Source organism: Corvus kubaryi, unplaced genomic scaffold (genome assembly GCF_017639235.1).
Source record: "Corvus kubaryi isolate FWS band 111438036 unplaced genomic scaffold, C.kubaryi_AGA036_p1.0 37394, whole genome shotgun sequence".
NCBI classification, from domain to species: Eukaryota; Metazoa; Chordata; class Aves; order Passeriformes; family Corvidae; genus Corvus; species Corvus kubaryi.
This window is the reverse complement of record NW_024581133.1, coordinates 7,551,537-7,578,089: the sequence shown is the minus strand read 5'-3', so window position 1 is coordinate 7,578,089 and position 26,553 is coordinate 7,551,537. Positions and strand designations below refer to the sequence as shown.

General features: G+C 41.7%; 1 long non-coding RNA gene across 1 annotated transcript in view; it reads right to left on the bottom strand.

Moving 5' to 3' along the window:
- Window positions 1-26,553, bottom strand: part of LOC121669955 — a 58,861-nt gene that overhangs the window by 10,860 nt on the left and 21,448 nt on the right. The window contains exons 6-10 of the long non-coding RNA XR_006017971.1: window positions 24,353-24,539; window positions 22,411-22,507; window positions 20,032-20,387; window positions 12,758-12,845; window positions 734-1,052 (exon numbers count right to left, since the gene is read on the bottom strand). This is a non-coding gene — a long non-coding RNA (uncharacterized LOC121669955). The remainder of the gene's footprint in view (window positions 1-733; window positions 1,053-12,757; window positions 12,846-20,031; window positions 20,388-22,410; window positions 22,508-24,352; window positions 24,540-26,553) is intronic.

The window sequence follows — 26,553 nt, the reverse complement described above, 5'->3', positions numbered from 1 at the left end:
TAAAGCATCCTTTTGTTTACTTCTGAGCCTCTGACAACAACCTCTCCTTTCCTTGCCTTCACCTGTGGAATTAAATACTTATTTTTTCATCACACAATAAAAAGACACCTCCCCAGACTGGAAATAATGGGATTCTTTTGTGGTAAAGCTGTGTAAATCACAGTGTCAAATGAATGGACAGAGCTTTAATGGGGCTAATAAACACATCCCTCTGTATTGAGCAAGGGGACTTTTTATGAAAATGATCAAATAAAGTAATAAAAAAGAAGGGGCTTCCCCTCTGGGTTTATGATCTCTCTTGTTACACATCATGTATGACACACTGACTGGCAGAATATATGATGGACTGTCATACATTGCAGAATGACTTCAATTAGGATGATAAGATGACAAGTTCCCATAGTTCATATCTGGGTTGGCTGTGGGTTTTTTTCAACGGGGCTCTTACTTTGACCTCTTTCTTTCTAATGTTTGATATGAAATTTAAAGGGCCAGTTGAGGTCATAGGAGACAAAATATGACTTATGTCAAGGGAAGGAGAGGAAGGCTGCTTGTTTCTTTGTTTGCTCTTATATCCATGGGTAGGATCCTGTAATTCAGCCTCTGACTCATTATTGAAAATTAATGCCAACTGCTCAACCCACACTCACAACTCCAGAATTATAAACCAACATGTACAGCCTGCCACTTTAAACTGACTGCAAAAATCACTGCAACCCCCCCAAAAACCTACCAGCAAATCTGGAGGCACATCAGACAAGGTGACACATGATCCAACATCCATGAGTGTCATTTATTTGCTTTGTACTGACCAGCCCTTCACATGGGATGACAGGGAAATACCTTTATTTGCACAGGAAAGAGACTGACTTCAGGCCCATAAAGACACACTGGAAGAAGCAGAAGGCTGAGATAATTTTCACTCCTGGGATTGTCCAGCTAAAACGTTGGTTTGAATCTCTCTATTTGGTTGAGATAGGTAGAAAACTTTAACTTGAAGAAGGAGTTGTGCCCAAGATGGGTGGTGAGGCAATGCTGTCAGCACTTTGAACCTTAAAGAAGAAAAAAAAGGTACAAATTAGGAAGTACTTAGAATTCACTGTTGGTTTTGAGGGTCTGAAAAACTTCACATGTTGAAAAATACCACACATCCCCCCCCAAAAAAACAGTGTACAAGCCCTTCTTTTAGGGCTATTTTAGAGTTCTTTAAAGGACTATGTTCCAATGGTCATCAAGAGCAAATATTGCTCTTGTAATACCTACATATAATACTAGTGGGTCAGGCTCAATCTCAGACTGCTTCTCCTGTGGCAGCTATAAAACAGATAGAATGAAGATGGAAAGCTATTCATCCTCTGCAGAGCTAAGCAGGCTCCCCCATAGTGCTGATCCTGGAGAGCATCATCTGCCTGACCCCAGGGATGCTCCCTGGCCAGACAGCATCACCTCACCCACTCAGAATCTGACCCAGGCATTTTACATGGTCGCATGATTTGAAACAGCCCACCAACCTGGAAAAGGGAAATGCTTTCCAGTGGAAGAGCTCACATTTTCCAGGTGGCCTATTCTGCGGATTCAGCGTTATTGCAAAGGATTTGCCTACAAGTCAAAGAATTGCTTGTGTACAAGTCTCGAAAGCAAATCAGTAAGTGGAAGGAGTGGGATAATGGAGGCACTTATCTCTGAACAAAGTCACAAGTTTGATTTGCATAGGTCCTGGCAGGAATGACTCTGACTTTGAAGAATGGCATATGTCATGGTACAGCCACAGCAAAGAATGTAACTCAAACACAATGGAAAAGAAAACCTCACTAGGTAGAAACTGAATACTGACTTCACTTCTCCTTAGCTCTGAAAAGCCACAAATATCAGCAGGTTCCAGGAAAAATTTCATGGGCATCTACTCCTTGGGATAAATCGAGGTCTAAATCTAGACTAATGTGCATAGAAGCTCCTGTTGAAGGAAAAAAAGAAAAAAGAGAAGAATAAAGGGGGAAAATTCAGCTGAGTTTAATCTGAAGAGTGTATCCATCACCAAAAATGATACAAATCAGCTATTACTGGATCATGCAAAGGCAACTCCACTACCTGTGATCCTTCCTTCGCTTTCTAAACCTCTTTTCAGCCCAGCCTAATGAATTGTCAGAACTGTCAGACAGCTCCAAGGAATGACAAATGTCTATGATTTGCTGCTGCTACTTTGCTGAAAACACCTGATGTATATAGTCCTGAAATCCTCTGTTTTGTATTAAAGGCAAGTGTAAACTGAAGGAATTGGTATACATGTTGAGTTATTTTTTTCCTTTTACATAAATGGAGCTTAATGAGAAGAATATGATAAAAGAAAGTTCAGGTTGAATATTAAGGTATTCCTAAATCAGGAAATGTCAAAAAACAAGGCAGAAAATACAGCCTCAACCATGGCCCATTTTGAACATTTTACAATCCCATATTTAGTTATATTATTTAATATTGTATATACTAATTCTCTGTGACCTAAAACTTGCAATGATATATCTCCACACTTGCGTGATGTTTTCTTAATCAGAATTATAGATAATACAACACAAAGCATTCTAACTTCACAAAGAAATTGTTTGACACACAATAAGCTCAGACAAATAATTAATCTGACAAATATCAGAGTTTGAGTTATACAGGCTCCAAACATTTATTAACTTGCAGCCAGATTCTGTGAACATTTGTCATTGACTTAAATGGGTCTAAGATTTCACTTCTTGACGAGTGACAGGCCCTGATGGGTATTTAGTCATTTCTGCTATACCAGATTGGCACTGTACTTAATACATTTGCTAATTCTGTCATAGAACTTACTCTCTATAACATTCCCCTGCATCTTCCCTAAAGAAACTCTTGTGAATCTGTCCGTTCAGTAACACATACAGAAAAAACATAGTTTTGAAAAACAGACAGTATGAGTCTTGCCTAATTAGTCACTTGTCCAGCACTGTAATGCATTTAGAAAAGGCTCCAATTGACTGGGGGAATAATTTTTGCTGCTTCAATGCTTGTTGGATATTTTCACAACAATCACTTTTTTTATATGACTTCATGGGGAAAAGAGAGAGACACAACCATGGTACTATCCTTGAAGGTAACAGACACTGAGATCTGAGTAAGGTTGGGAGTGTCACAAATTGTGTTTCTCAGCTGAAAGATTGGAGACAAAACACTGAGGTTGTAGAAAGCTGAACCAACTGCGTAGGAACCAAGCAGAGCTGATCCTTCATATCACTGTCACAGGGTGAGGTTTGCTGTCACAGACTGAGCTGCCTGGGAATACAGTCCAGATTCAAAACACTGCTGAAAGTAGGAACCTTAATCAGAACCATGAGGACATTTTGTCATATTTCTTGTAGACCACCTCATTTCCACACTTGGAAGAAAAAATAACACTGTTGGTAGATCAAAAGGCACTGCCAACCACTCCCCTCCAAGTGGGCACAGTGATCTCCATGAATGGTAGAGCCAAGGGTGATGCTTCAAAGATAGAAAATGAGGTTGAGCTAGGTCTTGATGTTTTATCAACTTCATTAATGCTTCAGGCTCTCTGCAAACCAAGAACATCCTCAAGTCTTATTTCCCAATGTATCAGGCCTAGTCCAAAAAGAAAATACTTGCCCAGCCCTTGAAAGACTAATTAAAGGAGGGTTGGGAGAAAACAACAAAAAAAGCCTACAAAATTTAAATTGATTAATTGAGTAACATGAAAGGCTGTAAAATTGAAGGCCCCTGTGCTGTGTGTCTTATAATAAAGCTCCCCTGGCACACACTTGCACAGCTGCTACCTTGGTGTGGATGTCTGCAGATGATACAACATTGTCATCTGTCTGGATATCATCCCAATGAACACATTCCTCCTCAAACCAAACCTGTGAGCCTTCCTCTTTTACAGACAGGCAACTGAGGCACAGAGAATACAGCTAAAGACCTCCAAGGCATGAGTTTGCTGGCACCTATTGAAGTCCAGAGCAACGAAGCCTCTAAACGGAGGTCAAACACTGGAGAATTTCATCTAGGAGGCTTTGCCCTCAGTGGTCAGTTCCAATTAATCAGGGCATGGAAAACAGGTCCCCACATATTAAGTGACTGTCTAAACACTGGCATCCTGCCTCCTTTCCCTTGTGAACAGACGTGGGTTTGGGCCAAGCCTGCCTGAGTGAAGGTATTGGGTTGTCATCCCCTGTGCTGTCACATCAAAAGCACGTTGATGGGATTGTCTGAGGATCTCCCAGGGCATCAGAGCTGCTGGATAACAAAGGGGGGCTGGTGCTTTCTCAGCAATCAGAGCTGAGCTCCCAAAAGCAGCCTCAGCAAAGGGCAGGAGGAAGATCTCTAATACTGCTGGTCCCATAGATGCACTGCAAATGAAGACGTGTATACCCGGGCAGGAGGAACAATGAGAAATGTATGCCAAAGAGATTACTGGGTTTCTCTGTTAGATTAACTCTAGTTTGACAGTGGTTGGGTTTGGGAAATCCTCTATGATTTAAGAATAAGAATTCTTCTCTAAGTGGCCTAAAACTCACTGCTATATCATCACTTGCTGTTGTCAAATAAATAATCATGCGAAATCAGCTGCAGAGAAAAGTCGGCTGTAGAAGAGAGTTCATGCATGACATATGATATATCTTTTCACAGGGACAGATACATCTTTCTTACAGCCAGCGTGCAGCTTCCTTCACTGCACCTTCCCTCCCATCCAAATCACCTCAAATAAATGTGAGTTCTGCTGTGTTCACAGTAATTCCTTCATTTTTAAACACATAATGGAAATGTATAACTAGTCCTCATAAAAATTTATATCTCAATTCGTCCCTTTAATTTATAACAGGCCCTCCAGGCAGTTATTATTCAAACATTAATAAAATGCCTATGGATCACCAAAAGCATCCATTTTCAGATCTACCTCCCCTCCTATTTGTACATATATAAAGCCAGATTAGAGTTAATGCCACTTCTGTGTCTAACAATTACGCCTTTAATAAGATAGGAACAAATGATATATTATCTTAATCATGTTAGGAATTTGAGTTCTTTCCATGAAACAAAGTTGAATTTTTTATGCCCTTTGTGACAATTGTTACTTAACAGCCTATGTGTTTGGATATTGCAGTTTATGCAAATGTTCATGTTCTATAAATTTTAGATTTATCTCCATTTATCATTGCACATGTTCTAATATGCAGACATTATGGTTTAGCGTCTGACTCTGCACACAGTCTAAAATATGATTAGGATACCTTTCATTTATTTATAACATGGAAAAAAGGGTAGGGGGTGGGGGGGAATAGCTGTTGTAGAGGCAAGATCCTCCACTTCCATAAAACCATGTATTGTGCAGAGCTGCCAAAGCCATCTTAGAATTTGGTCTTTCATTTACCAACAGCTGAATTTCAAAGGATTGAGGTTTATAAGGGAGCTCTTCATTCTGTGTTTTAAAATCAGCAAAAGTTCATTGTATATCACACTTTAACAACTCTTACTCAGGAGAGTAATTATGGCTAATATGAGCTCTCCCATAGAGAGACAAGGAGACAACTTGCATACACAACTGTTTTTGGATTGAAGCCATTTAAGAGGATCATTAGGATCATAAAGATTTGTAGGAAAGAAAACACTGGGATTTTTCATTTTTCTGCTGGGAAATTTAAAGCTTCTTGAATTTGGAGAAGAGAGTAAGAAAAGTAGATCCTAAGCCATAGTTTCATTCTGCAAAAATCACTACGGTTTGACTTCAAAGAAACAATAGCAAATTATGTAATCTGAGAAGATGGACCTTTGCATAGCCATGAAAAAAAAAAAAGAACACCCCCAAAAAACTAACTGCAAAACCCGGTCTAAAAGACGTTAAATTCACTCAGACTTCATCCATAGGAACTCGCAGTGATGTTTCAAGTGGGTGCTGAGCGAAGGGGGAATTACCAGGAATGGAGCTGGCGTTGTGGTTTATTTACACCAACACTGTGAATGGGCAGGAATTCAGCTCTACCACCTTGCCTTCATGATGGAATCTGTGTTGCACCCAGGCTTTAGCTGCTCAGGGAATCTGTCTCCTTTAGAGAGCTCACAGCACTGATCTGGAGGATTTTATTGCTGTGTCTCCCACCCCTGCCAGCAGGAAGCTCCTGTTCACTCACCGAGGTGTCCCTGCGTTTCCTGGACAGTGTAGAAAACACTGATGAAGACCCAGGGAGGGACCAAAACTGAAGTGAACCCCATTAAGACAGGAGCTGCCTTCCTGTGTGTTTCATTATTAATACTGAGTTCAATTACTCTGATTTCTTCTGTTGATGAATTAATAGCACCAGAATCAAGTCCCTGGCTGATACCCATTTGTCTTTGCTTATAAGTGCTAATGTGATCCTGTTCCTTTAAAATCAAACTCCTGCTTCAGTCACTTTACATCTTTGCAACACTAACTGTCTTTTCACTAATTGGTTCTGTGTAAATGAAACAAGCTGAAAAACACTGTGGCACCAATAAATATTAATAAGTTATTGTTTGTTTTCTTTACCTTGCTTATGAATTCATACAAAGACAGTGCTAAGACATTAACTCCAGTCTATTAATTGCCACCTGATAATTGCCACCTGATACTTTTCTCCTGGATAATTAGGTACCCATTAGTTCTAATCAAGTAGTTACTTAATTATTGCAGTAATTAGTCTAATGGACTAGCAAATTGAAGCTTTATCACTTTTGGATACTTAATGTTCCTGACAGAGTACTTCACAAGTGTCAGGGTTCCTGATTCAGCAACCTGCCATGGATGAACCCCCTGCTGCCATCTCCACCCCACCCACGCTGCTCCCCGGACACACACAACACAAGTTGGGTGTGTGAAGCCAGAAGCAACATAAATTTGAGCCCCTGCTCCTCCTCGTTCCCCTTCCCGTCCCTGCCTATGCCTCACCTCCTGTGCTCTTACTGCTCAGCTCATTCCATGCCAAAAGAACTTTGTTGGGAAATTAAATAACATCTTGGCATGGAGATCACATGCGTTAGGCTGTACAGCAGCGTGAGTCAAAGAAAGGAGCTAATGTTGGCAGGTGTGGGAAGGAAAAAGCAACTGTGAGGGGAGAAATAATAAGGAGTGAATACTCATATACAGCCCTGCTTGGAAAGGGAAAGGGAGAGGAGAAAAGCAGGCTGGTGGTAAATGAAGGCATGGCTCCAGGGTCTGGGACTGGTAATACGTCTCTGTTTCATCTCCAGATTGGAGGTGCAAATCTAACAGAGATTTTTAGTGAATAAAAAATATGGAAAGTCTTTTTTTTCTGCCCATGGCCTCTGTATCACAGAGTTGGTAGACAAGAGGCCATTTCTCTGACTCATAGTTGTATAGTTAATATCACAATTCTAACTAGACTCTCAATCCCACAGTTCTACAATATTCCACTGAGAAATGCCACCCTCACCCCTGTACTCTGCCCATGTCTTCATCCAAGCATCATCCTTGTGCACTGTGCTTGCTTTTGGATACTGTGTTTGAGATGGATATAATATGCACAGACATTTAGAAGCATTAAATGTGAATTTATCTCTCCCACTGCTCATCTGATGCAGACTCTCTCCTGTTTCTTCATGTCAGATTTGTATCAGAATTGATCATCAAACCCTTTGGCAAGTGTCATCTGCCCCAGACGCTGCAATGTGTAACATATAAGCATTCATTGTACTGGGAAGGGGAAAAAAGATTGATCCTGACCAGAAATAAAGAGGCTAATTCCATTCAATAAATGCTTGACAACTTGCTAATGATTAAACTACTTCACATATGTGGTAAGATTATGTATTCTGAAATAGATGTATTTATCTCTCTTGATCGGATAGCTCATGTTTCCATTTCTGCTAACAGTGGAGCACAATCTCAGATATTACCCCGAGAAACAGGCTCTGGAACATGCCCTGGGTGGGTCCTGCAGGAGCCTGCTGGGTTTCCAAACAGCCAGGTACCTGGGTCTGCTTTTTATGGACGGCAAGGTATAGGCTGGTGGCACTGAGGAGAAATTAGTGGTGCTCACCTGGGTTTTGACCTACTATGGAACTGGAGCAAGGGCAAGTTGTGGGTCAGATGTCTCTTATGTGTCAAAAGCTGTGTAATTTATAATTTAGGTTACCACACAGAGACCAGAGTCCCCTACTCTACCATTTAATGCACACGCATAGACCAAATTAAACCCCACAACCTAGAATCCTTGCAAAGTATGGAATTTATTTTACTTATTGACCTATCCTCAGTATGCTAATATTATCAGAGCGGACAAGCCAACAGTATTCAGGGGAAACAAGTAATTTAGTAACTTCATCCCTCCTAATTCTTCTCACTGCATGAAAAGCAGTGTCCTTTTACAGTTGCTTTGCATTCTTACCCAAAATATGACAGACCATGACAGAGAGGTCACTGGCTCCTGAGTTTTCTGCCACAGCTCCACATGCATCCATCACAACCAGCTGGGGATGTTGTTTCTTCTGAAGTTACTCTTGAGGTAACAGTCAATAAAACTTCATGCTGCTACTGGAAAATCCTGCCACAAAACTGCTTAAACACCTGTGTGGGGCCGCTGAGCAATAACAATCCCATGCACTGAAAGCAAAATTAGGCAAAGCATATTTGTCCCATTAAGAAAACATATTGCTTGAAATTACAGTGCCCCAGGATGCCTAGTTCTTGCTCATGGTGCTGGATACAGAGGAGAGGGCTCCCAGCTCTGTTCAGCATGGGACCCGTATTGACCCGATTTCAAGTGTTTGAGAACACTGTCAAAGCAACCTGGCAGAGAAGGTTTTGATGGTGAGAAACAGCAGCATCCTTGTCCATCAATAGCCCTAAGTTGTAACTGATGCTAAAAAATAAGCAGAGCCACCTGAGGAAGGCAGAAAACTGTGGAAAATCAGTGATGCTGGATCCATCTGGGCTCCTGAGTACAGCAGGCACACAAGACCATACATGTATCCCTCAACGAGCAGCTGATAACTGGGAAACACTGACAGCCTCATCTGATTCCCCAAATTACTTGGATTTCTCTGTCCCACTGGAAACAAACTTGGTGCAGAGCCGCTTCCCCATGAGTGCTCCCCAGTGCATGAGCTGGCACTCGGGGGACAAAGGGGCAGCAGGCTGGGGGGACCATCACAAGGGTCTCACCCAAACTGTGCCAGCTCCAAGACTGAACAGAGACTGTCTGTCTCCAGCACTATTGATCCTGCACAAGCACTAAATTCATTTTAAGGATGCTGAGAGACAGCGAGTAAACTATACGTGACAGATGTTAGTCACATTGCTTAATGTACTACTCGGAGGTGTTCACATGCTCTCGTGATGAGGGTGCAAATAAAATCAAGGCAGAATAGAGTGAAACAGGCTGAGAAAGGATTTTTAGTTTCGGAAAGCAAAAAAAGGGATTTTTTAGCTTGAGGGGGAGTAAATATCTTCATATTTTTCCCTCTGGATCTGACATCATTGATTTTTCCTCTGGATCTGACTTTGAAGCAGACTTTTAGAATTCTTCAGAAATGACACTGCAAGCAGCAAATTAGAAGACAAACTGAGAATACCATTTATATTGAAAATAGCAGGAAAAACCGTCCAGTGATTATTGAGAGAGATGCAGAACTCATCAAGGCAAAATGGTTTGGAAATCTTATGAAAGAGAAAAACCCCCCAAAATAATAAAGCAAGATCTTTTGTACCTTTCCCCACTTCTCTCTGTGCTGTTTCCAGCACTTCAGTTCACAGGCTCAGTTGCAATCAATTTTAGCTTGTAACAATTCAGCAGTTTAAGATCTTCATAACAGTTTAGACCACCGCTGTTCAATGGGCTGCACTGCTTTTGGAAAAGCCTGCGAGTCATGCTGGGGAGGAGTGTAAAGTGCAAAGGGAAGGAAGAATCAGGGAGACAAGCTGCTTCCAATTTGTCTATCCAAAATCTAGGATACTTTTATGGAGTGCAGGTTATTATTGGAAAGATCCTAGTCTTCACCTCTTTGAGGAGCTCTCTGAGTGCTTCCTTTATGTGTTTTGCCATTTTCTTGCTTGGAGCACATGCAACAAATGCCAGCCCATGGGATACAGGGGATAAGGCAAGATGAAAGACAACCATTCAGCTTTCTGCCACTGAATAAAGCAGGGCTGCTTGCCTCTATGGGAAAGTCAGTAGCAAAGTACCTACAGGGTGACCACTAAGTGGTTCCTCATGAGAACCTCTAGCAAACATCAAATGCAAAACACCTTTCACAAAGGTAATAGGGATTTTACCTAAGAGAGGCCCCCTGAAATATTAGTGAGGGGTAGCTGTCATGGTCAGTCTGGCCCTTGCTCCCATCTCCTGACGGCCAGGAGCAGTCACATCCTGGGAAGTGTTTGGCACCCAAGCAATTCAGTGGCAAAATGACACTCAAAAAGCAGTGGCTGCAAGCAGAATCTGAGGAAAGCAGAGTGATTAATTACTTTGGAAGGACACCCCAAGCCATAATGTCATCCAAGCCATAATTTCATCCTCCTGGCCATAACCAGGCAGAGAGCTGGGAGCAGCAGCATGAGCAGCAAGGACACAAACAGCACGGGCATCCTAATCTGAACCAGCCCCCCAGAAACAGTCTGGGGCTGCTGGATGGCCTCTCACTTGTCCTCTTGGAGCAGCAAGTTCCCTGCTTTCCTGCTCACCCTGCTCTCATCATTTACATCATTCTAGCAGAGCATTGAGATGGCCTGAGGGCACCAGTAAAGACAGAGGACTGATCACTCTGAAATTTGGCTGTGTGGGTGGTCAAACTCCTGGGTTTGGGGACCTTTGCTTTTTGTTGTATTTTGGAGGATTTTACAGGTTATTCTCAGCTGCCTCTCAGACAGGGCCATGATGAAACCCAACATCTTGCAGAGACATAAAATGGAAAACAGGCAACTCATCAGAAAAGTAGCAGCTGTTTTACACCATCACTAAACAAAATCATCATACACTAAAAACTAGATTTAGCAGTTTCAAAGAGCTACTAACACAAAATTAGCTGGAGACAACAGCGTGGTTTTGTAACTGACAGTGCTTCACTCCAACGCCCTAATTCATGCAAAAACAACTTAGGAAACATTAAATGGCTGGTGCTTTTGGAAAGGGGAAGAGCATCCTCTTTCAGTGGCTGCTTAGGAAAAACATACAGATTTATTACATCATCTTTTTTCCTTTTACAAATTTTAAATAAGAATTGTGTCAAAACTGCCACCTCTTAAATAACAACGATGCTATAGTCCTCCTGACAGAGGGAGATACCAGCTTTTATTGGCAAGTCATTTGTATTTATGGCAGGCTGAAAGCCAGTAAAGAGGTTGTGCAGAACTTTAACAGTGAATGAGATGGAATAAGAAGGCCTTGAGCACTTTGGATCATCAAATACTTCAATAACTGGATATGGCTGTTCATACAACCATAAATTCATACACATAGAGAGGATATAAAGACACAATTGGCACATGAATGGACTTTTTTTGCCTTCTGGAAGCTCATATGTGTGTGTGTGATCTGTGCTAGATACAGGTGCAACAAAAGCTTTCCTTCAGCCCAGCTGTGTTTCCCATTGAGGATAAAAATTTCCCTGTGTCGTAGAAATATCCTGCCCATAACCAGCACATTTTATGAGAGCCAGAAATCTGCCTGGCAAGAGCTGATCATTCTCTGCTACCAAAGGATATGTGTCTTGGCTGGAGGTCTGTCATCTTTTAACAGTGAAGGGGTGAGTCCTGATTGCTTGGGACTAGATTTAATTTGTCCATACAATTACTAAGATAAGAACTTGGTGTATTTTCCCATGAAGTAGCTGCCCTACTCTCGCTGAGGTCCTTCTATATCTCCCATATTGTCAAGTCCCTTCATCTGTGTGATCTGACCCTGCCTGTCTTAGGGGATTCTCCCATCAAGTCCCATCAAAATCCTGCCTGAGGGAAGAATTCAGGGCTGGATATAGAGTGAAAAAGGAATAAAGTTTTAGCCGAGGTCTGGCTATTTGTTCTGTGCAGACAAGTTGTGGCCCTGAAGAAGTCTTTTGTTTCCTAAAAAATTGTGAGGGTGGGAGTATAAAAAATGCCCTGTACTTCAAGGGTATTTTTATTTAGATCCTACTCTTCAAAAGACTGTGTATAGCAGTAAGAGTCTAGTTGCAATCTAAAGTTTGAAAAGTTGCAGACTCTTGCAGACAGTCTGATGGATCTAAATTTTTCAGCTAAACAACATCTATGCTCTTGACCTGAGACCTAGATTTCACATTTCAGGAATTAAATGAGCATCATTTTCTAAAAGACATTAGACCAAGGCTGGGCTATCCAAAGGATGGCTTCACGATTTAGATGAAGATGTTGTCATGTCAAGGAGACTTAAAACCTGACATATCTTTTTTCTGTTGAAAAGCCAGACCCAGTTTGTTATACCACATTGTAGCTTCTTATGTGCAGGAGACAATGGAAAAGTGGAGGTTGTTCTGGACTTAACGCTTCTTACAGGATTGTCTGCAGTAACAGGGCATAGAGCTCAGTGCCCCAGACAATATGGCCTTGCCTTATATTACTCTGTTCCAAATTTATCCAAACACTGTGCCAAAAATGTGCCAAAATATAAAGGGAATATTTGTGACCTCTGCCAAACTGTGAATCTTCTGTGTCTGAGATACCTCATGCTTTGATTAGACTGAAGGAGCTGAGCCTGAAGAAAGGGGAGTGGGATAGGAAAGGAAAGCTATTCCTTACATGATGCTGCAGAGTTCAGGTGTGCGTCTGAGTGCTCATCCTCCATCCATGCAGAAATCCTGTTTTTCTCAGGAAGGTGTTCAACCTGCTTTTAAAAAAACCCCAAAAATAAAAAAAGATTAAAACAAAGGTAAATTGTGATGTGGACAAGCAAAGGAGATGTTTCTCCCTTGAAATTGCTGTATTCAACCTCAAGGAATTGGACCCCTCACTTTTCCTTGGCTGCAAACAGAAAAACTCAGCTTGTGGCTCACGGGTACGTCCCAAAGTGTGATCTTCTGGGATCTGGGCAGCCCCTACAGCCACCCAGATATGCCACTGCTGCAGCCCTGGGGAGGTGGAGAGAGAGCCTCCTGGCAAGCAAGGCACAGAGCCAGAGGAGAGATTGACTGATCTTGTTTCAGATCAGATGGATGGCTCTAAGTGACCTGTAAAGACACTCCCTGAGCCCTGAGCCACAGCATTAAGAGCCAAGACACCACTAGCACGTCTGAAGTAGTTATTAGTGACTGAAGTAGCACTTGTCAACTGTGACTTCAGTTTCAAGTAGTAGTTTAACAGCATCAACTAGGAGAAAGGTTATATCTCAGTGCGTGCGGTGTGCTTCTGACACTTAAAGGAAATAATTGGTAGACTTAGAGCAGGGGCAGATGCCAGTGGTAGAACAGGGGAGGAGGTTGGGTACTCGAAACAAAACTCCAACAATATCGTGTGATACAAGAGCCAGGGATCCATCCTAAGCCCTGGCATATAAAGTATGAGGAAGCTGTAACCCAACCTGTGGAAGGACCTCTCTTCTCCCCACGTGAGCTGGGTTGCTGTGATTTCTAAAGACTCATCTACAGCTGCAGTTTGTAGCCCTGTCCTAACAAGAGGAAAAAAAAATGTTGCCCCTTGAAGTTGTTGGCCAGCCTTTTGGAAAGGACATGTAATGCAATCTCCAGTTGATTTTTGGCTTCAGGACAGCCCAAGAGAGAAAACGTGTGTGTGTGTATTCATGGGTACTGTGGAGAAGGCAGGAAATCGTCTGGAATGAAATGCAGAGTCTCATTTTACCTGTACTTGGGCTGTGTGATGCTCAAATAGAGGAATTAGCATGCAAATCCAGCAGTCCCCTAGCTGTCACCACCTTCCAATTAGCTGCATTTGATTTTGGTGGGCGCTGAAGGATTGTGTCAGCAGGTGAGGTGGGATGTCTGAAGGGTGCTCTGGCTGCCACGGGCAGGAGAGTGCTGTGTGTGTGCATGTTTTTCCCCTGTGCTGATAGCTGGAATGATGCTGGCCTGCCAAAATAAAAGCACTGCTGTCACTCACTGGCCAGAGAAACTGATTCTGGTCTTGGTGACCCTACATTTCTGCAAATATTAATGTAACAACTACAGAATCATAGAATATCCTTAGTGGGAAGGGATCCAAAAGGATCGTCCAAGTCCAACTCCTATTTGATCCACCAGTTATCAAGGTCAAAGCATGGGTGTCTCAAACATAGTTTGGAACAGTCTTTCTGATTCTGCTCCCCTACTGCCATCTCATAACCATTTTCTAATTTATATTATTGATTACCGGCATTGCACGAGGCATCTCACAGTCCTCCTCGCTGAGGTTAGGGAGCTGCTGTGCTTGGTGCTGTAAAAATATAAAATATTGCTCTTATCCCAGGAAATGTTGAAACAAAACCAGGGGAAGAGGAACTGGCAAAAGGAGAACATAGCAGGAGAACAGCATAAAATGCAGCTGCATCCAGGGAAGAGAAGAGCTTTGCAGACTTACTTCTTGCTGTCATAGGGAAACAGTGTGTCTGTTCTAGCCAGCCTGCCTGGGAGGGTGGAAAGGATTCTGGCTCCTTGGATGCCCCTCTGACCTTCTCCTGACTGTGACCAGCAGTGTTTCATCAGACCAAGCTAAAGAGTGAGGCAGAAGAGTGTCTTCAAAGTAAAGAATAGCTTGCACTTGTTGAAACAGAAGAACTCTCATGGAGAAATATCTTCCTTTACAAGAAGGAAGCCAAAACAGCAACACATTGGTCACACTGATAAGCTGGAGAAATTACATTTACAGAGTAATTTGGAAAAATGTACATGTGATTCAATTTGTCCAGAAAAATAAAGAATGTTTCCACAGATAAAATCCAAGTAATTCTAAACCTCTGTAAGAGTTTCAGTTGTGTGGAGCACCAGAAAATTCAGCATCTTTTCTGTTTCTTGAAACTAAAACTCAGAAAGATATAGATATTCTTTAGGTAATAAATTAGAGGGAGGTGAGCCAGTTGAAAAAATTCCTTATGTTTGAAGCTTTAGTAACAAGTATGAGCTCCAGGTCATGATAAAAAAAAAAAAAGAGAGATGCAAAGGGGCAAGATGTTGTGAGGAAGAAGCTGGAAATTCATGGTCAGCTTAAGATGACAGCTCACCGTAAGTGAGTAAAAGTCAAAGGCACTGCATGAAATGTCAGTTTTGGACAAGAAGAAACAAGTCCAGAGTAGACTTTTTGATGTGATGCTTGAGCTTGGATATGCAGATAAGTTTGCCAAGAGAAAGGTATGGGAGCAGAATGGAAGAGAATAAGGATTTATATTTGTGAAGCTAACATGAAATTGGAGGGTGGGGAGATGATGAAGAGCCTGCAGTCCACCAGAGCAGCATCGATAAAAGACTGAGACCTGGGTGCTCAGAAGAACAGATTTCAAAAAATAAGCAATAATGCCAAAAATTGCTAACGGTCAAGAGGCTGCGGCTGGCAAATTGCTGTCAAGTTTTGCCTGAGAAATACAGAAAGGGTTTGTTGAGAGCAATTTCAGTGGGATATACATAGAAGGTGGAGAAATCACTTTGAATAATCCTAGATAGGAAAGGGGGCAGGGTTTCCAGAGAGGCAAACAGACGCAGAGAGAAATGCTTTCAAATGGAATAGAGCATTGTATTAATGAGAGCTGGAGAACACAGAAGAGTGAAAGGTTCAGTAGCATGAGAAATGGAATGAGAGCAGAAACTAAAGATCAAGAGATGAAATTAAACTTCTGGGTTATAAGCGTAAGAAAAGAAGAAAAATGTTTGTGACTGATGGCAAAGGGAGAAAGAAGCAAAAAACAACCTGATTCATCTTTCTCTTTAGAAAAATAAGTGAGAGCCAGAACACTACTGTAAACAAAGAGGAAAAGGGGAAAGTTGAGGCAGAAGTAAAAAATGCCTTTGGAAGAAAATATGAGAGATGAGGACCAGGGTCTGGAAGAGAAGAAAAGAGAGGGCATCACCAGGAGAGAGGAGGCAGATAACTCAGATGTGGAGGAGAAAGTGGAGTGGACCTGATAACTGTATCAGTGGAGGGCCAGGATGGGACAAACCTGAGGAAAGGCAGAACAATAGATTCCAGATCCAGCTTGACCTGCAAAAAGATCATTGAATTTCTTCTAAAAGCAAGGAACAATGGGAGAAGGCTTTAAGTTACTGTTAATAACAACATAGTATTTAATCGTAACAAGAATACCGATGCTACTCTGAGCTATACACATCTGTTTCTGTTGGATTGGATTATCTTAAAAGAGAACATGCTAAAAAAGCTTAAAAGAGCCCCCCTGCCACCTTTGGCACCTACCCCAAATCAGGCCTGCACATCCACCCCGTGTCTCACTGAGACTGAGAGCTTCTGTCCTTGAAATGTTAAACTCATTCTCTGGTAGGTGTGGACAGTCTTGTGTATCACAGAGCCAGGAAGAAATTCGACATCAGCATGTCACAGGGAGGGGGGAAAAAACCCAACTCCTGAGAAATGTTGAGAGCGCATATATTTTTGGCAGAGGATACCAGCCAGACATGTCAGCTGATAGCATCCATAGAGCTGGAAGACGGAATATGAACTGCAGTACAACAAACAGAGATTTCACAACTGAAAGCAGCACACTGACATTTATATTAGCTCCATTTGACATGACCTGATGAGCTGGGCTTGGCTGGAGCAGAGGCTGTCACAACAGCCACCATCCACCCATTCTGGTCCAGTCTTCCAGCCCCCCTGCCCTGCACCTTCCTCACTCTCCGGGAAAAAAAGGACATCAAACCCATCCTGGTGCTCCTTGCTGTGGAAAGGTTGGTTCCTGGGCCAAATGCTCAGCGAATGGGTGGAGGCAGTGCTTTTACCTTGTTCTGATTGAGACCTTGTGGCAGACTATGGCCACCAATGCAAGTCAGGAGGGCTTGACAAGCTCCATCTAGAAAAGAAACGTGGTGGGGTCAGCAGAGGTTCCCCTCCTCCAGGCTACTCTGCACTGAGCAGAGTGACTCCTTTGACCTTGGTGGAGTTACCTTGATTTACCTGAAGGAAATAGCAGAGCCCAGCCCGATAAATTCCGTCTGGTTTATGGCTTTGCGTATGAGAGAAAGGGAAGTTCGGACCTGCAGTCCCCAGGGCTACTTTGGGGGCTGACTGTCAAGGTGTGTTTTTTATTGTGTGTACTGCTTGTCTGATGATAGGAACTAAATTGAGAAGAGGCTCATTTCTCACAGGCCACTGAGCAACCAGAATGTGCTAACTGTCATACGTAGGAAGCACTCAGGTGTCGGGATTGTCAAGAGAGAAAGTGCAGTGCTTTTTATTAACTGCAAGAGCAATCAGCTCTGTCTGGGTCTGCTCAGTCTTGTGGAAACACATAGTTCACACTGGGCAATGCTCAGAGGCTTAACACAGGTATCAACACGGTGCCTCCAGTAATAACTTCACATCAGAGCTGTTGCATTACAGAATGTTGCATAGTCACAACTGTACTTGTGGTGCTTGGTAGTCTGATCCCTTGAAGGCATTTGCTAAGCCTAAATAGGCTGAAAATTGCACAACTCAATTGCATATTTAAAATGGATTTTGTCTTGCCCTCTAAGGTCTTGCACAGTGCATGCAAAGGCTGCGTGCACCCCTCTGCCTGGCGTGGTGCCCTGCTCAGAGGCTGCCTGTGCTGCTTCATCCTCAGGTCTGAGCAAATGCAGCTGCTTCCAAGGCTTTGGAAAAGAGAATACAGCTAGGCAGAGTGGGGCATGGCAGAGGGACTCTGAAAAGAAAATGATGAATGTTCAAGGTCAGATCTGAAGAGGCTTTGAGCAACCTGGTCTAGTTGGAGATGTCCCTCTGCTCACTGTCTGTCTGCTCATGGACTAGATGACCTTAAGTGTCCCTTCCAACCCAAAGTATTCCATGATTCTGTGAAGATGATTTCAAGACACTCGTAGTCTTTTTTTCCTCAAATTAAGTTCAGGTCCACTGAGTCCTTCCCTGGAGGATGTGAAAATATCCTCAGATTTCAAGGGGAATTCAATCTGATCTTGATTTGAATTTGGTTAACTTGATTTGAATTAAAATTGGGTTAGATTCAAACACAATTAAAAAACAAAAAAATCAAATTACGCTTTTGAGAAGTGTTTCTAACAGCAGCATCAGTGCCATTTAATGGTGGCAGAAGTGTCAAATGTGGTCCGGGTTTCATTTGCATCCCGACACTGTGTCACTGCTGGACTCTGTGAAAGGAGCTCAGGCACTTTCTCTTCTCAGCTGGGACGTCTCCAAACATGACCCAAAGCCACAAACACAACCAGATCCCTGCAGCATGCATAGGAAAGAGGTCAAATATCCCTCACATCCCTAATTTGCTTCCACACTGCCTAGAGCTTATCAGAAACAGTATAAAAGGTTCAATCTCTGACAAGGAGTCCCTACATCCATAAGAGCTGCTACATCTCAGGAAGCACCAGAAGTGGGGAAAATCTCTAACCTGTTGCCTCAGCTGGGAGTTGTCTGCCTGAAGTGATGGGTCTATTATATTTCCCTAGCATAAAATCAGCTCACAATTAAATATATATGTGTGGGCAAAGTTCCAATCTGTTTACTTCCCCACTCTACCCAGGGAGAGCTCTGAGAACAGCATTGAAACAAGGGGCCAGCTGGGCCAACAGAAATGTTCACGTCTGGCTGCAGTGCAGCACTTAGCTGCAAACACAGAAAACAGCCCACTACATCAGAGAGAGAAAAATGAAATACACGAGGCACACTGCCACTGCAGTGCTTGAGCAGCTCCCTTTTCACATGGTCGGGGGTGCTCAGCGTCCCTCCCTGCTCCCCGAGTGTGCAGTTCTGCCTTGTGGTGCTCAGGGAGATGCCTGGCCCCAGAGCCATGCATGCAATTCCCTGGGTTATGGGGTGGGCTGCATGTTGTGAGGACAAGCAAAGTGACACATCCTGTCACCAGAGCAGGGTCGGTCAGCTGTACAGCAGTCTGTGCCCTTAGCAGGTGCTTCAATGTCAAAGGTATTAAAGCTGGTTATTTTCAGCACTGTGCCGAGTGCTGTGCAGGCTTGTTCCTCCGCTACCCCCATTCTAATTAAATTTATAGGGAGCAGCTATGAGCTGGGCTAAGAGTGGAGCTGTCAAGTTAGGAGGGAAGTACCAGCACTGCAAAACCCTCCAGCTGGAAAGACAGAGTTTCTGATGGTTGCTGTATTTTCTGGAAATTATCTCTCCAGTCTCATCTCTCATGTATTTCCCCATATATCTCATCTCTCTGTCTCTCACATACCCAGGTGCATGCACACACGCAGAGGCACGTGCCCACTCTCTGAGTTATGTGCTACAGTGCCTGGATTTGGTGGATTACCCGTCTTTACAGGAATATATACAATATAGCTGAGGCCTCTATCCTTCTGCCAGCTACATCAGCGTAAGGCAGGCTGTTCCAGCAGTGAAAATGCCTCATTTAACCCTAGATACAGGCAATTCTGATTTTCAGTGGAGCTGGTAACAACAGGTTTGCAGCTCTCAACTCGTGGTCTTGTGACCGTGTGGTGCAAAGTTGTCCCAGAGTTTGCGCCTCATCCACCACCATAAGACTTGTTAGAAGAGTGCTATGGGCATGTCCTGGAAAAACTGGGACAATCTTGGTCGCTGTTCCAAGATTGATTTCTCCAGAAGGCAAAAAACTGAGGTCTTCACATGGTTTACAGTGAACATTTCCTACAACTTTCAGCTTTACATAAGACCATCCCTGCAGAGACCATCAGCTCTCTGATTCTGCCTGAGTAGTGCCTCCAGAGACAACAGCACCTTCGGGGATGGGGCAGCCCCAGGACCTAAAGGATGCTCTTTTTCTCCTCTTCAATTGTTCTTTGGGGGTTCCCCTGACCTAGACTGGGAGAGGTGATAAGATTGCAGCCAGCAGCAAAATGGCAGCATGCCAAAAAAATATATTTTCTACAGCCCTTCTGAGGGTCATGGTACTTCAAACTACAGTGTGTTCTTACCTGCACACACGTGGAGTGCATTGGCTGGTCTGTGTGGCACAGCAGAATGTTCATCCAGTTCACTTCCCTTTGGCCACATAGAAGAACAACAATTCCAATAAAGCTATCTCATCCAGAGGTTGCTCACAAAATCACCAGGGAAGGCGGCTTGGTGGAGGGTTTCAATGTGTTGTTGTACACATTGCAGTTGGCTTTGAAGCAACTTAAACATCAGAGGATGATGTGATTCTGATTTCTACATCTCCTGGATGAGATGTTGCATTGCAAAGCCCAAATCTGATCCCCAGAGATTTTCAGAAGAAAAACTCCCTCAACAATTCTACCAGCACTGCAATTCCTAAGACAGTTTTCCAAAACTGAAAAAAATCAGACAAAGATGAGGTGAATGATATATAAGGGACTGAAGGATAAAAAATTCTTTTTGGTAGAGCAGGGAACCTGAAAGAGGTGCTGAGTGTCCACAAAGAATGGGAGGGAAGACAGAGTTCTTTCAAAGTCAGGCATTAGGTTTTCCCTGTTACTATTTGCTGGTTTGTCAAGGAAAAAAAGAACAAGCTAAAGTAAACAATCCAAAACTTCATGGCTGATAATGTTAGAAAATCTTTCTTTAGGTGCTGGTCATGGGTGACACAGAGAATCAGGTGCATGTGATGCCTTGGTACCATCTTTAAGTAAAATCTAAAGAGTGGGGATTGGGTGCAATTTAGGTCTCCTCATGAATGACTTAAGTTTTAAGATGTTTTGAGATATAACCTGAAAAACTTGTCATCCCTTTCTGTCCCACAGAGGATAACTAACGCTGTAAAATGCAGCAGGGATGTGCACCCCTTTCTGATGTCAGGCCCATTTTAAGGTCAAGCATTGAAATTCTCTGCTGGTGTCAGCTGAGCTTTTGTATCTCTTCCTAGAATTTTACTCACCAAGGACTCTTAAGACCATGCACATTCATTAGTTTAAAAGAAGATGTAATTACCCATCCATGTTCCATTTCCTCCTAACCTTGCTCATGTAAGTAGGTGGCAATGAGTGCATTTGCTAGCTAGTGATTACCAAATTAGTTGATTGATAAACCTTCATGAGCATAACTTTTAGGGAAAAAAAGTGAAGTATTAACTTTAATGAGTTGATCTTTTACTTCAACATGATGTAATTTTTATTAACTTAACTTGAGCCAATTTATTAGGGTGGGAAGGGAGAAAGGGAGAGAGCTTGTATTCCTTTGAACTCATACTGCAACAGAGGCAAACAAATGGGAAAATTTCTTAATGTACTTATATTTTAAAATCCACATTAATTATAAATCCACTTATTCTTTGTAAAGGCAGGGTCTGCAGCCTGGTTGGGGGAGGGAATGGGGGTCATGTATAAATTGTCTCCCAAGGACCCCACTGAAATTTCCATAGCATTCGCCATATGACACTGATGTGTGAAAATTGACATGAAGATTTGAAAATTGGGACCGAGGGAGACCAAGCATAAAATAACTTCAATTTTGTGCTCTCTCTGTCTCTCAGAGGAATAGTGCAGTGGACTGACCAACACAACACAAACAAGTGAAGGGGAGAGAAAAAAATATTCAGGGAGAGGGATAGTAGTTATTAAAGAGAAAACACACTCCTCACTCACAGAGAGAAAGGATGATCAATGGACTTAGTCACAGAGAAATTCAAGCAGAAAATTGCTGCTGTTTTTTATCTGAGAGGCAGAAAGTTTAACCAAACCAGAATTCTCTCAACTCACACCCAAGGCAAACAGTGAAGAAAACCACTTTGTTTTGAAACAGCGGGAAAACTGTGTAAGTGTAAATTTTTGTTTGTGATTTTACAAATGTTATGATGCCAAATAAACTGTAAGGTAGAGTCCTCTCCTCCAGAAAAGAGCTACGTTTTATTCTCTATCTATCCTTTCCTTCTTTTTGTGATCTGAATGTGGGTTTTCAGAACTAAGTTTTGGTATTTTGGAGCCTCCTGCTAACACTTGTCTACGCCAAACCCAGCTTTAGGACCTGTTCCTTATGCCTCCCAATAAATTAATCATTTTGCAAAGGCAGAAGGTACCAAAACATCACTGGCCTATGGAAATAAAAGTTCCTCCCATGAATTATAACTGCTGTTCAGGAAATAGATACCCATAATTTTCTTAGCACTGACTAGGTATTCAATAGCTCACATCTTTGGGTTATTGGTCAAAAGGTTAACAGGTTAGAAATTCACTTTGGACTCTCAGCAGGACCATCCAGCTCTGCTGTGTTGCACTGCAGACAGATACCTTCCCTATCTGCAAGACCATGGGGTTTTTGCAAAACTAGATTTGTCATTAACTTAGTCTTAAAATTCCACATCTGATCTGCTCTGCTTTATAGAGACACTCAACACTCACCATCATCACGAGCATTGGAGGAGAGTCCTGTTGCTACTGCTGCTATTTCTCTTTTGGGTCACAAGTTGTTTGCTGGTCCCTGTTATCCCAAAGACAGCTGCAAGACAATGGAAATGCAATTCTGTATATTTCTGCATCGTATATGGATAGAGATAGAGATGAGACAGGCATGTAGACCATGGTTTTAGCTTTAAAACTACCCATTCTCTAGTTGCAGCAAGTCCTGAGGTCATTCTCAGGCTGAGAGGATGCACTGTGCAGTCCTGAACACTCAGCCGTCTCCCCTCAGCCTATTTTTCTCAGGATTACTGACTTTATTTTATTTAGCTTTGTGGCACATAAGGTTCCTTGTGCTTGCTGATATGATGATCTACAAGAGCGGTGTTCACATGCTATGGATCTCATTTATTACGAAGTGAAGTATATAATAATGAAAAATAGCTACAGCTATTCCTTCCCTCTCCAGGGTATCTCAGCACCCTTATGGATGACCGCACACAGAGTCAGCTCCATAGAAACAAATGGAGGGGAAATGGCAGCGCACAGCTCCAAGCTGGAGGACTGAGTGCCTTTGGTCTGGAGCACGCTTGATCCATAGCTCCTGTTGAAGGCACATTACAGACGGTGCTGAAAAAAATATATTTTTTGCAACAGCGTGCCTAGATGTGGAGCAGATTGGCCTTGTAGGAACTGGGGAGCAGGCAGAGAGGAGAATTCTCTATTACAGCAGCCTGTAGGAAGCATTTGTCAATAAACACCTTGAGGATTTTCTATAGAGTCCAAAGCAAAATGCCCCACGATTCACGGTCCAACACAAGAGCTGCCCATCATTGACTCTTAATGCTCTGCTGAGCATGAAAACAACAGCATGGAAACAATATGAAAAGGCCTTGCAGGTAATTTCACAGGGTAACAAGAAATGCCAGGCTTATTGTAATTACTGGCACTGGCGACAACGGAGTTAGTTTAATTTAAATGCTGGGACCTTTAGGGCAGCTTCTGTGCTTCACACACTGCCTGGATTTTATAAATTTTGTGCTTTGACTCATCTGATGTACTTACATAAAATTAGATAATTTGAGTTGCACTCAAAATGTGCTTTTGAACTTCTTTCCTCAACTAGGAAAGCTAGGATGTTACATTTACATTAAAAAAAAAAAGAAATTGGAAACTTACTTGATGATCACCTGATTCCAGCATCTGAGGCTTTAAAGAAAATAATGAGAAGACTACAAGAATTCACAATACTAGAACAATAACAAGGATGATGATATTAATAAGGGTTTATTATCATGTAAACAGAAAATAGAATGCAAGGCAGTATCTAATCTACAGCATCTAATGATTTCATTACTTTCTTTTACAGCCTGTTGCAATACACTGGCCATAAGGCAGTATTGCCTTGAACTGTAGTTCTGTAATGTGTCTGTCTTTTATTTAAGTACTTACATCTCTTTGTACTGTGCCTGAATATGGCAAGGTTGATGCCATCTCCCTTTTAATGGACTCATATCATTAAGTTACTTCCAATTTACAAAACTGTGTGGTCAGAATATGGCTCAGTACTTCTATTAGCACTTTTAAATCACTCGGGAAATCATTCTAACAATTATTTCTTCACTCTAATAATAAAACTAATAATGTGTATGTTTCCTAGGTTTTTCTTCAAATATGCTTTAAAGGGCTTGAATTTCTGAACTTTAGAACTCTCAGTTTGTATGACGTCTTTGGTAAAAGCCCACTCATTCCAATACAAAGGTAATTTAAAAAAGATTTTCTGTACTTATTTATGTATAATCACAGTGCAGATTGCATCAAATGCTTTAGAATGTGCGTATAAAACACTCCTGGCTGGTTTCACGCACTTGGGAGATAGTCATCTCCCTGTGAAGTTCAAGATGAAATATTCAAATAAGAAGAAAATAAAAAGGATAACACCCACCTTAAAAAGGTCTTCAGAAACCTGCTGGGCAGAGTTTGAGGAGGAAAGATAGGAATGATATACTGCCATTTTTGAGAAGCGATGGAAGAATCACCTCGATTACTACCATGGAGAAACGTTTTCAAGGTAACTTTTAACTCCAGAGCAATAGTAGCAAATACTTTTCAAGCTGTCCCGAAGATTTTAACTAGAAAAGCAATATTCACAGAAGCAAAAAAGACAGTTATAGGCCATTGGGTGCAATGTAATTGGCACTCAGCCCCAGCCACAGAGGTTGGAAGCTCTCTCTGAGTTTGACACAGGGCATATATTGAACTTGGAGGCAGTTTAGTGAAAGCTCATTTTCTTGGACTATATAGTTCTGTCAAAATGCAAGCGCTTCACAAATGGCTTCAGAAATCAAGATGGAAGAATAAAGTTCCCACAATTCTGAAATGTCCACTTTTAACAGTTCGGAAGTAGAGTTTGAGGTTTGTGTCTAGTTTTTATATATGTGCATTTAAAATAGTTTAATATCTATATATGTAAAACCCCCACAGTTTTAGATATACCGATATATAATTTGATATATATGTTTATATTTTTAGATATATATATATAGATACATGTGTGTGTGTGTGTGTGCAAATATGTGTATGTATTTATAAATATCTTTTCCTTTTTTGGAATTTTTGGAATTAGAACTTTCCCTTATTGGAATATTTCACTTATTGTAAAATTATTTTAAAGCTGAAAAGCAAAATTAAACACTGTTTGTAAAAAGGATAATCTAAAAGTTCAAATATTTCAGAAGGGAAAGGAGATTAACCTCAAATTATTTTTGTAAGTGCTGATCTGCAATGGATTAATCAGACTTTTCTAATTGGAAGTAGAAAGTGAAGGAAGAAACTATCTGGCTAATCTTAAGGTAGATGCCATGAGTAAAATCAACTAAGTGTAGAGAAGAAACAGCCCTTCTTGTAGGCATCACATTTTTTTTTACAGACAAGGCTTCTTAAGGACATTCTTGATATCTTAATACCTCAATCTTGTTCAGTGTCATTTCTGAATGAGACCATTGTTGAGGCAACAGTGAGTTGCATAGCTCCATCAACCTTCTTTAATTTGCTTGGAGATTATGGGAAAACCTCTATAAATCAGTTTTATGACCTCATGAAAAACTTACAGTTGTATGGCATCACTTGCATGAATTATGAGATAGCCACAAAAAGGACCAAAGATGTCAAGGACACCAAAGTGAAGCTTTATGTACCCTGGGACATGGCAGCACATGTCACAAATCTACACTTGGTAGAAATACCAAAGGCAGACATGGAAGCTAAAATTCTCTGTTTCCTAAGCATGAAACAGGACTTGGAAAGGCTGGGAAAGAATTGTTAAAATAATGTTGATGAGAGTCATTAGTCTGAAGATGTAACAATTTAATTCTTCATTAGCATTAAAAAAAAAACCAACCCAACAGAATGCGCACAGAAAAATATACTTAATGAGAAAAGAATGCAGGTCAAATACTCTTTTTCCTATTCAAATAAAAAGTTTACATAATGTCTTTTGTTAGAGACTTTATACAGTCTGAATATGCTGCAGCTGTGGCCACATATTCAGTATGTTCACAAAACAGACCTCCAGTTGCTCTTTCCTGGAGTTCCTTCCGCTTTAATATTACATCTCAATGTTTTTCTCATATTTGTCAAAACCTAATCCAATCGTCCCTGAACTTTATGTTGCTTCGTGGTACTGTAAACCTAAAGCAAAGCATGAACTTTGCAAATTGAGTTGAAAGCCATAGAGACGAGCATCTGGAGGTCAGTTTTTTTGTAATGTTAGAAGCAGAGATAGCCATATATACCCTGACTATCAGTTAGGTGCTTCCATCAACACTAAAACCCTTCATAACATCAAACTGATTTTGGCACTGCTTCTTTTTGGAGGAAAGCTAGAAGAAAGATTCTGACCGTGCTAAAGAACCCATGCCAACTTTTTGAGGGGACACAACAATATTTGACTTCACATTTTAATTTTCTATCATCTAATAAAGAATTATTAAAAAAAAAAATTAACCGAAGTAAAATATTCTGGTTTTGTCAAAACATTTCTTTCTTTTATTGACACCAAATAAATCTTATGATGTTCCCTGGCATGAGTACTGGCTGTTTCCATTGTCACTCCATCCAGAAGGGAGCCAGGCTCCCAAATCTCAA